This window comes from Schistocerca gregaria, chromosome 1, assembly GCF_023897955.1.
Source record: "Schistocerca gregaria isolate iqSchGreg1 chromosome 1, iqSchGreg1.2, whole genome shotgun sequence".
Lineage (NCBI taxonomy): Eukaryota > Metazoa > Arthropoda > Insecta > Orthoptera > Acrididae > Schistocerca > Schistocerca gregaria.
Window position 1 is genome coordinate 482,921,575 of NC_064920.1, and position 13,179 is coordinate 482,934,753.

Sequence of the window (13,179 nt, forward strand, 5' to 3'; positions counted from 1 at the left end):
CAGGAAAATATAACAACATGTCTAGGAATCAAGTGAAAATTATTTTTTGAATTCTCAGTAAAAATACCCTCTTTACAATAACCTTATTCGGTCTGTTACTACCGTGGAATTACATCGAACGTTAATAAAACTGATGAAAACAAGAGGAGACATGCAAATAGGGAATAGAACGTCTCACATGATGGCCTCCTGGACGTTACAGAAGAGGAGACATAGAATCTAATGGGTTACGTGAACACTACGGACGACAATTTGTGGTCTGTAGCGTGCTCCCACGGTAGTCACAGGCACGCTAAGGAGTTCTTGTGGCAGGACGTTCCATTTCTCCAACAGTACGGTTGACAGCTATTGTATAGTCGTTGGTGCATGTGTGCGTGCTATATTACGTCTCCCCAACATATTCCACATGTCGCAGATGGAATTTAAGCCGGGGAAACGGGCGAGCTAGTCCATTCACCGAACATCATCTCGTTTCAAGGGCTGTACGATGTGGTGGAGCACTGTCAACCATAAAAATTGTGTCATTGTGGAATGCAGCCCTGAAAGGCGTACACTACGCACCCTGGGAAGGAGTACAGCGTCCTATTAACAACAACATTGAGCCGTGAGTGTACCTTGTTCAAAAAGTTAGACGCCAGTACGCCTATGCAACATGCAGTTCCCCGCACCAATAACACATGAGCTAGCAAAACGAACAGTTTCGACTATGTTCTTGGGTGTATGAAATGTTATCACCTCTCGACATTATGAGGGTAAGTCTGCAGTAAGTGGCCTCCACTCGTGATGAAGTGTGTGTGTGTGTGTGTGTGTGTGTGTGTGTGTGTGTGTGTGTTTAATATCTTCGAAATCCCGGGAGGCAAAGTTTAGTATTTCATGATCAAAGACCGTCTAGACAGACGACTTTGTTCCATATACTGATTGAATGTAGGACCAAAAATTGTTGGAGATTCCTTATCAGCTTGACAGGCTATATCTGGAGTTCTATTTAACTGAACTCTTCTCGAATATCTGTATCTATGTGTGCTTTAACTTCCTTCAGTTATTGTTCGTTATTATGAATTAGAGTCAGTATGAATCTGAGGTGCTGCTCTCTCTGCTATCATAGTAACACACTAATGCGGAGTTACTTACAAATACCTCTGAGGTTACAGAAAATGAGCTCATGACAACTACAAGACGTAGAGAAAAGAGGCATATTAGTGTGTTGAGCATCTCTTACTATACGTAAGTTTCTCATTATAGGTGCAACTCTCATTATACGTGCAACTCACGTTATAGGTGTTCAACACAGACACTCTTTCTGACGCGATAAACGTCATAAAATTTATGCAGTTCATTGGACATTGGCACGAAGTGCCCAGGAATGCGCGACAGCCGCTCGTTTGGAAAAATCCTCTCATTGTGTTCCCTATCAGCAGACGTGAACTAATTGGAAGCGGCAATATGGAGCGTGAGATATATCTACATGTTCTGATACACCTGCCTCACAGTGCAACCACACTGACGGAAAAAAATCGCAGCATCAAAATAATTTACGTAGAGCAATTAAATTTCGTTAATACATTCGTCTACTTAATATATTTAAGTGACTAACATTCCAAGACCACAGCTTAATGTAAGCGAGAGACAAGTCTTTGGAAATGAGAAATTCTGTTATATTAATAACAGATGTAACCGCATGACTGACAAATGCAGTCATGCAACATGTATACAGGTACCGGATGTCAGTTTGTAGGATGGCGTTGCATGGCTTTTGCGCTTGGTTGGTTAGTATAGGGACAGTTAATGCTATTCGTGAGTCACTTTGAATTTCTCGTCCCACGGTGTCCCATATGTACTTGGTTGAAGACAGATCAGGCCAAGGCAAAATTTCGACACTTTGTAGAGCATATAGGCATGTTGGTTTAGAACAGCGATATGCGGGAAAGCGTTACCCTATTTTAAAACACTCCCTGGATTGCTGTTCATGAACGGCTACGCAAAAGGTCGATTCACCAGACTGACGTACAAATTTGCAGCCAGGGTGCGTGGGATAACCACGATAGTGCTCCTGTTGTACATAAGAAAGCGCACTCCAGACCACAGCTCCAGGTGTATGTCCAGTGTGTCTAATACGCATACAGCTTGATTGGAGCCCTCGACTGATGTCCTTCTAACCAACACACAGCCATCGCTGGCACCGATACAGAACGAGTTTTCATCAGAAAACACAACAAACCTCCATCCTGCCCTTTAATGAGCCCTCGCTTGACGTCACTGAATTCGCAAATGGTGGTGGATTGGGGTCTGTGGAATGCACGCTATACATTATCTGGCTCGGAGCTGTCTTTGAAGTAAGCGATTTGTTGCAGTTCATTATGTCACTGTGGTGCCAAATGCTGTTCAAGTTGGTGCTGTAGATGCAGTACTATGCGCCAGGCTCGTACACCGAACACGATGATCTTTCCTCTCGGTAGGGCCACATGGCCGTCCAATGCCCGGTCTTCTTGCGACGGTGTCCCGTCACCACCGCTGCCAGCAATCATGCACAGTGGCTGCAGACATGCCAAGTCTTTCAGCAATATCGCGGAAAAACATCCGCGTCCTCGTAGCCCTATTACACGACCTCGTACAAACTCAGTGAGGTATGGATGGTGGCGTGTTTGTTGCCTTAAAGGCATTCTTGACTAACATCAACACACCATGTCCAGTCTCAAAGGTAACTAATGCTCACGACCATTACAGCTTCTATTTAAAACAAACCTGACCTGCATCCTCTTAGTGGAGCTACTAGCGCCAGTCTTATGCGACTGGTGCGAAATCGGAATAGACATCGTCTTTCGGATGTAGAAACACTGCACAACTCCTTCTTGGTGCTGCGATTTTCTTCCGCCAGCGTATGTTACGATGTGTATGATGAATCGAAAGATGGAAATAGAATCTATCCTCCGATTCGTTTCGTTTTTCGGTATGTAGTTTTCGCTCAGTCGTCCTCTCAAACCTTAGGGGTACAAATGAATAATCTTATACTAATACTGAACCATGGTGGATCCTTCCCTTCTCTCATTGTCTTCCCCAGCCAGGAGGCAGCCTGTGTTTTGTAAGTTGATGCGGCAGTGCCCTACATCAAGGCACCTGTTAAGATGCAGATAGTGAATGTTCGTTCATCCGCAGTAAGTGTCATTCACATGTGCCGAAGTCTGCTGCTTGTGAGTGTGTGTGTGTGTGTGTGTGTGTGTGTGTGTGTGTGTGTGTGTGTGTGTGTTCGTTTGGTGCCGGGAGGGTCCCCGCGTTCGTTATCCGCTCCGGCAGGCGCGTGTGCAGGTAACACGGCCTGCATCTTTGATGGGCAGCCGCCGTGTGCCCGACGCAGCTTCCATTACGAGGTTAATCGGAAGGAGTCTGGGGCAGGGGATCGTGAAATTGCCAATACGCCGTCGCCTCCCAGCTGCGACACGGTCAACAGGTCCACTTACCGAACCCGTAGGACACTTTTCTCTTACTGCATCGATACTCCTGTAAGTAACCGAGCGCGAAAGACAGTAGTACGTGCAGAGTATCACATCTAAGAGAGGTAGTTATTGATATAAAACATTGTAATGGAACCGAGCAATATCCGTCCCACACATGCTCCTTGACATTGCTAATTAGAAGCAAGTGCTTCTTGGTGAGCAGTGACCTACACGCCGTACGGATTAAATGGACTCAGCATGTCACCGAAGGAGGTCACGTGGCGTTAGTTATCCTTCAGCTAACCTCTTGTGTAAGCATTTATTCTGTCTCTTTTTCTGCTTCGTGTTGAAATTTTCCTGATGATCCCCCTCGCAGTCTGCAGCTCTTCTGAACTGTAGACTTTGAATGTTTGTCTTCTGATAGGATTCCGGATCGCCAACTTTAATGAAACACACGTTTTTCTTACGATGTATTCATTGTCAAAAAAGTCTGTGAACTGTGCAGAGATACTCTTCTCGTATTAACGAACATAATTAACTATAAAATGGAAAATATCAAGAGAATATCCCATACAGAGATCTTCGCTGGATAATGTCTACGAGCCGACAATCTGACTTGGTGCTCCACAAAATCTGCTATACAACAAAGCATCATTTCGTGTTCCTTCGTAAGCACTCGGGTAAATATCCCACAATATGTTTAAAAGCTTGTAGTTTACCTCACTGCGATGATGACACAAAAATTCGACATCTACATCTACATGGATTTTCTGCAGCCGGCCGGAGTGCCGAGCGGTTCTAGGCGCTACAGTCCGGAACCGCGCGACGCTACGGTCGCAGGTTCGAATCCTGCCTCGGGCATGGATGTGTGTGATGTCCTTAGGTTACTTAGGTTTAAGTAGTTCTAAGTTCTAGGGGACTGATGACCTCAGAAGTTAAGTCCCATAGTGCTCACAGTCATTTGAACCATTTTTTGATACTCTGCAAATCACATTTAAGTGCCTGGCAGAGTGTTCGTTGAACCACCTTCACAATTCTCTATTATTCCAATCTCGTATAGCGAGCGGGAAGAATGAACACTTGTATCTTTCCGTACGAGCTCTGATTTCCCTTATTTTATCTTTGTGATCTTTCCTCCCTATGTAAGTCGGTGTCAACAAAATATTTTCGCAAGTTGGTGATTAGAATTTCGTGAGATGATTCCGTCGCAACGAAGAACTCCTTTCTTTTAATGATGTCCATCCCAAATCCTGTGATACACTCCCCCACATTTCGCGATAATACAAAACGTGCTGCCTATCTTTGAACTTTTTCGATGTACTCAGTCAGTCCTATCTGATAAGGATCCCACACCGCGCAACAATATTCTAAAACAGGGCGGACAAGCGTAATGTAGGCAGTCTCCTTAATAGGTCTGTTACATTTTCTAAGTGTCCTGCCAATAAAACGCAGTCTTTGGTTAGCCTTCCTCACAACATATTCTATGTGTTCCTTTCAGTTTAAATTGTTCATAATTTCAATACCTAGATATTTACTTGAATTTACGGCTTTTGGATTAGACTGATTTATCGTGTAGCGAAGTTTAACGTATTCTTTTTAACACTAATGTGGATGACCTCACATTTTTCGTTATTTAAGTTCAACTGCCACTTTTCGCACCATTCTGATATTTCTTCTAAATTGTTTTGCAGTTTGTTTTGATCTTCTTATGTCCTTATTAGTCGATAAACCACATCGTCATCTGCAAACAATCAAAGACGGCTGCTCAAATTGCCTCCCAAATCATTTACACAGATTAGGAACAGCAAAGGGCCTATAACACTACCATGGGGAACGCCAGAAGTTTATTTTATTCGATGACTTTCCATCAATTACAACGAACCGTGACCTCTCTGACAGGAAATCGAAAAATTGTAAATTTGTGGTAAGATATTATGGGACCAAACTGCTGAGGTGGTCGGTGCCTAAGCTTACACACTACTTAATCTAGCTTAAACTAACTTACGCTAAGAACAACACACACACCCATGCCTGAGGGAGGGCTCGAACCTCCGACAGGGGGAGCCGCGCGGACCGTGACATGACGCCACAGACCGCGCGGCTACCCCGACTGACAATGATTACAAACACTCCTGGAAATGGAAAAAAGAACACATTGACACCGGTGTGTCAGACCCACCATACTTGCTCCGGACACTGCGAGAGGGCTGTACAAGCAATGATCACACGCACGGCACAGCGGACACACCAGGAACCGCGGTGTTGACCGTCGAATGGCGCTAGCTGCGCAGCATTTGTGCACCGCCGCCGTCAGTGTCAGCCAGTTTGCCGTGGCATACGGAGCTCCATCGCAGTCTTTAACACTGGTAGCATGCCGCGACAGCGTGGACGTGAACCGTATGTGCAGTTGACGGACTTTGAGTGAGGGCGTATAGTGGGCTTGCGGGAGGCTGGGTGGACGTACCGCCGAATTGCTCAACACGTGGGGCGTGAGGTCTCCACAGTACATCGATGTTGTCGCCAATGGTCGGCGGAAGGTGCACGTGCCCGTAGACCTGGGACCGGACCGCAGCGACGCACGGATGCACGCCAAGACCGTAGGATCCTACGCAGTGCCGTAGGGGACCGCACCGCCACTTCCCAGCAAATTAGGGACACTGTTGCTCCTGGGGTATCGGCGAGGACCATTCGCAACCGTCTCCATGAAACTGGGCTACGGTCCCGCACACCGTTAGGCCGTCTTCCGCTCACGCCCCAACATCGTGCAGCCCGCCTCCAGTGGTGTCGCGACAGGCGTGAATGGAAGGACGAATGGAGACGTGTCGTCTTCAGCGATGAGAGTCGCTTCTGCCTTGGTGCCAATGATGGTCGTATGCGTGTTTGGCGCCGTGCAGGTGAGCGCCACAATCAGGACTGCATACGACCGAGGCACACAGGGCCAACACCGGCATCATGGTGTGGGGAGCGATCTCCTACACTGGCCGTACACCTTTGGTGACCGTCGAGGGGACACTGAATAGTGCACGGTACATCCAAACCGTCATCGAACCCATCGTTCTACCATTCCTAGACCGGCAAGGGAACTTGTTGTTCCAACAGGACAATGCACGTCCGCATGTATCCCGTGCCACCCAACGTGCTCTAGAAGGTGTAAGTCAACTACCCTGGCCAGCAAGATCTCCAGATCTGTCCCCCATTGAGCATGTTTGGGACTGGATGAAGCGTCGTCTCACGCGGTCTGCACGTCCAGCACGAACGCTGGTCCAACTGAGGCGCCAGGTGGAAATGGCATGGCAAGCCGTTCCACAGGACTACATCCAGCATCTCTACGATCGTCTCCATGGGAGAATAGCAGCCTGCATTTCTGCGAAAGGCGGATATACACTGTACTAGTGCCGACATTGTGCATGCTCTGTTGCCTGTGTCTATGTGCCTGTGGTTCTGTCAGTGTGATCATGTGATGTATCTGACCCCAGGAATGAGTCAATAAAGTTTCCCCTTCCTGGGACAATGAATTCACGGTGTTCTTATTTCAATTTCCAGGAGTGTAATTATGGCCAAAGGCTGGTAGACTTTCCCTGACATTTCCTGCATTAAATATGAGCTACTGTTCTTAAAATTTACAGTTAACGATTCAGCTGTTTGACAACCATTCCATGGGAAATCTCCGATCTATATATCAGGGTACCGATATCTTTCCACGTATCGAGGTGCCCCTTACACCTCCGACCTGCTAGAAACATCATATATCGTGACACATTTACTGCTCAAATTCCGTTCGTCCTTGTGATTACCACCAGCTTCGATTCAGTACCTGTGCATGCTACTTCTCGAAAAAATACTATTATGTATCAGTCAGTATAATATTGATAATTCTACTTAAAGAGAACGTAAACGGCTCAGTTATGACGAGCTATGTCACAAATGGACCGCGAATGTCAACTGCATAACCACGGCACTTGCGTTGAACTGAAAGAGGCCAATGAACTTTCGTCCAGTGGTAATTGAAATAACCACTGACGAGGAATGGTACAATACCTGGAAGGGAAAAAATCCGAATGAAACTAATTTTAAAATACCTAAATGTGTCTGTTTTTTACTCATCGAGACCATTTATCTGTAAAACTTCATTTGTGTACAATTGATGTGTGAAGGGTGAGGAATCTAAAGACTCTTCTATCATGAAACTCGATTCTGTATGAGAAGACTTTCTTTGACTGTTATTGATCAAATGAAATTATATGCTCTGTGAAGTTTGAATTGATTTGTTAGACACAGAATACATTTTGCTAACAAACACAAAAAAATTGTTCGAATGGCTCTGAGCACTATGGGACTCAACACTTATGTCATAAGTCCCCTAGAACTTAGAACTACTTAAACCTAACTAACCTAAAGACATCACACACACCCATGCCCGAGGCAGGATTCGAACCTGCGACTGTAGCTGTCCCGCGGTTCCGGACTGCAGCCCCAGAACCGCACGGCCACCACGGCCGGCCTAACAAACACATCTCGCAGTTTTGGAACTGGTATACGAGCATTTGTATACCACGTAGTTGAGTACCTAGAGTAGCTGGGATATGTATTTATTTCAATTCTAGCACTAAATCTCCTCATTTCTATCTCTCTGTCACCTCCTTATCCCCCCTCCAATGAGACCATCTCCTCCAGCCCCGCTCCCCTCTCTCTTTCCATCTCACCCCTCTCTTCTCTCTGTCCACCTGCTACTCCGTCCGCAGCTCGTGATCTAGTGGCTAGCATTGCTGCCTCTGGATCATGGGGACCCGGGTTTGATTCCCGGCGGGATTGGGGATTTTCTCTGCCCGGGGACTGGGTGCTTGTGTTGTCCTCATCATTTCATCATCATTCGTGACAGTTGGTACATTGGACTGTGTCAACAATACCTGTGTAAAAATTGGAATGTAAAAATATGGAGTTTGTAAGGACCCTCATGACGCTCAGTTGAGCGCCCCACAAACCAAACATCATCATCATCTGCTACTCCCTTCTCTTGTTGTCCATCTCCGATGTCCCCTCTCTCTCTCTCTGTCCTACAACGATATCATTTTGTCGGTACGTTCAGCGGTATATGTGAGTACTATCTGCTAAATGTGTTGCGAATTGAGTTAGTAGCAATGAAATGATAAATTTAAGCGTAATGACGTCATTCCTGAAGCGACAGTTTTATTACACGAACAGAAAAAAATGGAGTAAGTGCTAGACTTTTTATTTTCATCGCTTTGTATTGGTCCTAAAGTAGAAAACATTCGTAAATGTCAGAAATTTCGAATAATGTTTGTTGCAAGTCATTAACTGCTATCGTTCTCGAATCCAAGATGAATAAAATCTAGGTATTCGCGCCGTGGTCTACGGTTCTTTTTCAACCCTGCCTCAACCACTTTGACAAGTAGGTGATTCTTAACCCACAGCCATTGTTTCTAGACACTAAGTGATATGTGTACCAATCTTGCCTGAAATAGTCCATTTCGGGGGAGATACGGAACATACGAACATACATTTTTATAATGTGTATGGATATCTTTGTTATCGTGATTCGATTTCGAAAAAATAAGATCTGTACGGTGCCCAAAGCTATACTAAAGTTACGTATGAAAACCGCATAAAACTTCGTCTGCTAGCTTTTGAGGTTAGCATGTTCAAACAGGCAGTCAAGTAAATATTAATAAAAATTTAAATTAGGATGCCTTTTTGTTTGGTCCAAATGGCAGCCCATTTTTCACAGAGGGGAGGTATCGATGTCTGTCGGTGAAGCCTGGCATGAAGTTGGCGTTCCAAAACATCCCAAAGGTGTTCTATAGGATTCAGGGCTGGGCTCTGTGTAGGCCAGTCCATTACAGGGATGTTATTGTCGTGTAACCACTCCGCCACAGCACGTGCATTATGAATAGGTGTTCGATCATGTTGCTAGATGCAGTCGCCGTCCCCGAATTGCTCTTCAGCAGTGGGAAGCAAGAAGGTGCTTAATGTAGGCTTCTGCTGTGATAGTACCATGCAAAAAAACAAGGATTGCAAGCCACCTCCATGAAAAACACGACCACACCATAACACCACCGTCTCCGAATTTTACTGTTGGCAACACACACGCTGGCAGATGACGTCCACCGGGCATTCACCATACCCACACCCGGTCATCGGATCGCCACATTGTGTACCGTGATTCGTCACACCACACAACGATTTTACACTGTTCAATCGTAGAATGTTTATGCTCCTTACACCAAGAGAGCCGTCGTTTGGCATTTACTGGCGTGATGTGTGGCTTATGAGCAGCCGTTCAACCAAGAAATCCAAGTTCTCTCACCTTCCGCCTAACTGTCATAGTTCTTGCAGTGGATCCGGACGCAATTTGAAATTCCTGTGTGATGGTCTGGATAGACTGTCTGCGTCTTACACATTACGAACCTCTTCAACTGTCGGCGGTCTCTGTGAGTCAACACACAAGGTCGGCCTGTACGCTTTTGTGCTGTACGTGTCCGTTCAAGTTTCCACTTAACTATCACATCGGAAACAATGGACCTAGGGATGTTTGGGACTGTGGAAATCTCGCGTGCAGACGTATGACACAAGTGACACCCAATCACCTTACCACATTCGAAGTCCGTGAGTTCCTCGGAGCTCCCCAGTCTTCTTTCTCACGATGTCTAGTAACTACTGAGGTCGCTGATACGGAGTACCTGGTAGTAGGTGCAGCAGAGTGCACCTAATATGAAAAACATATGTTTTGGGGGTTGTTCGGATACCTCTGATCACATAGCGTAAATGGCTCATGATGTATTTTCTTTATCAGAAAATCACTTTGTCTTGTACTATATGGATGGCAGACAGCGAGTGCGAGCTACAACTGTTCACTTCTGTCCGTAATTTTAGCCACTAGCTGATGTGAAACACGCTTCGCATTTGAAACTGTCAGTAGCAACGTAATGTAATTATATGTGTTAAAAACCTAAGTAATAAGCTTCATATAAATTTCCATCTACCTCAAATTAATTAACATTGCTTCGTTTTGCGTTGAAAATCACATCAGTTCGTAACAAAGTACAGCTATTGCGTTTCTTCGTAAAATAATTTCTTTATCTAATACAATTACATTACCGAAAAAATCTAGAATTATTGACACAATACGGCTGTAGTTGAGTTCTTATTTCTTTTATGTGACATTGCGTTACAATGCAGAAGTTTGCCACTTACACGATTCCTGCACAAAATAGCCATAACGCAAGATACGAAATAAATACAATCATAGGAATTTCCTTGTAGTTCCTACGGTGATAGTGTGTTTCGAGACAACAAATGTTGGAAAAACTATTCTGTGTTTAGTCATATAAATCCTTCTGATTCAGGAGTCTGGGGCCAATAAGGAAGAAAAATTACACATCGGTTTATGGCGTACGTTGTGGCACGCTGACTTCTTATTTATAAGTAAACACAACTCTTCCACATGAGTCTGTGTATTAATGAAAACCCTATCAAAATGCCTACAGTAGTTCCTGAAATAAGCCTTTTCAGAAAGACAGAAAAACGAGTCGTGGAACTTTAATTCTTCATAGTTAAGACAATTTGTATGATACATTTATAAATTATACACAAAGAAATTCCTTGTGAGTCAGTCTGCATGATAGTGGAAGCCTTATTAAAATCACTATAATAGTTTCTGAGGTTAGTCTTTCCATACAGACGCGTTAGTCCACATCTAGCTCTTATGGAAGCAGTTATTTTGGTTGGCGTTGATTGATAGAGTTGATGGATGTCCTCCTGAGAGGTATCGTGCCAAATTCTGTCCGATTAGCATATTAGATCGTCAAAAATTCCTAGATCGTTGGAGGGTCCTGCCCATAATGCTGCAAACGTTCTTAGTTGGGCAGAGATCCAGCGACCTTGATGGCCAAGGTGGGATTCGGCAAGCACGAAGACAAACAGTAGAAGCTCCTGCAGTATGCGGGCGGGTACTATCTCGCTGAAAAGTAATGCCAGGATGTGAGACCTGAGTTTCTCCTGGCGTATACATCTTTCAAATAACTTCCGGGAATTCAGCCAGGTAACACTTTCAGCGACCGCCGATATTTCGGCGGGAGAAAAGCCAGACATTTTGCCTTGAAAATGGGGGGGGGGGGGGGGGGGGGTGTTCTCCCGCCGAAATATCGGCGGTCGCTGAAAGTGCAACCTGGCTGAATTCCCGGAAGTTATTTGAAAGTTGGATACGCCAGGAGAAACTCAGGTCTCACATTGTTTATCTCTACGGGGAGGAAATGTATCGGTGTTTACGTAACTTGGATAAACTTCGTAGCTGTCGAGTTAGACTGCAATGTGCTTTGTCGTTTTTGTTGAGGTGTCGTGATGAAAATCATGTCCCAACATTTGCCAATTTGTGCACCATGTTAATTCTGCTGCCGCCAATCGTATCAAGCAACGTGCTGGCTTGGCTCTTGTTCGGGAAGGATTCGTTATACTCGTCGGCGTTTGGATTCTGTTTCCAATGAATTGTATCGTTTTCATTTCATGGTTGCAGCTGAAGTGTCTGATTTCACTTGGGATTGGTTGGGCGGTGCCTCATGGACTCAAGCTGACTGGGAATACAACTCCGTCACTCCGGCAAAGTTTGAACGTTTTCATCGCGCGGAGTCGGATGTTATAGCTCGACGTTCTGTGATAAATCCCACAGAGAAATCTTTTGACTACGCAACCTTACCCGTGCTAGGGAAAGGTTTAAATTTTGCACCCACTCCGAAGAGTGTGCCGATAGTTGATTTTATTAGTTCAATTGAACAGACAGTTTGCAAACTACCCCCTGAGGCTGCAGAGGAGGTTAGGAGGGAGGCATGCCGTGTTCTGACTAGGGCTCGTACACCCAAGAGTAATGTAACAGCAGCAGAGAGAGCTGCTTTACGCTCTCTCAAAGTTGATCCTAGTATTGTTATTTTACCTGTGGACAAGGGCAATGCCACCGTTGTTTTAAATAAACATGATTATGTACAAAAGAGGCAACGTATACTATCTGATTCAGGGTATCGCAGAATCAGTGCTGACCCCACAAAAAGTGTTGAGAGAAAGATCAGCAGCCTCCTGAAGAAAAGTGGTTTGTCGCAGAACACTATCAAGAGTCTTAACACCTATAGTGCTGTTTCTCCTAGGTTATGTCGCCTTCCGAAGGTTCGCAAGGAAGGGGTTCCATTCCGTCCTATAGTGAGTAACATCGGCGCTCCTACATATCGTGTATCCAAGCATCATGCTTCTCTGTTGAGTCCACAAGTAGGTCGGTGTGTACATCATATCAGGAACTCAGCTGATTTTTTACGTCGTTTGGAGGGACTGAGGTTGAATGACTTTGATATTTAGTGAGCTTCGATGTGGTCCCTCCCTTCACTCGTGTTTCTCTGTCTGATTTGTTGCGGTTAATTGAGGCCAGATTTGGTACTGAATTAACTAATCTCTTTCGGCATGTGTTGACATCCACTTACTTTTTATTTAATTACCAGTATTACGAGCAGACATATGGAGATGCGATGGGTAGTCCGTTGTCTCCTGAGATCGCAAATTTGTTTATGGAAGACTTCGAGGAACGTGCATTGGAGTCGGCGCCTTTGAAACGAGCCTGTTTCTTTAGGTACGTTGACGATACCTTCGTTGTTTGACCTCATGGTAGGGAGAATTTGGATGTCTTTATAGAACATCTGAACTCGATTCACCCGAACATTCAAAAAAATCGTTCAAATGGCTCTGAGCACTA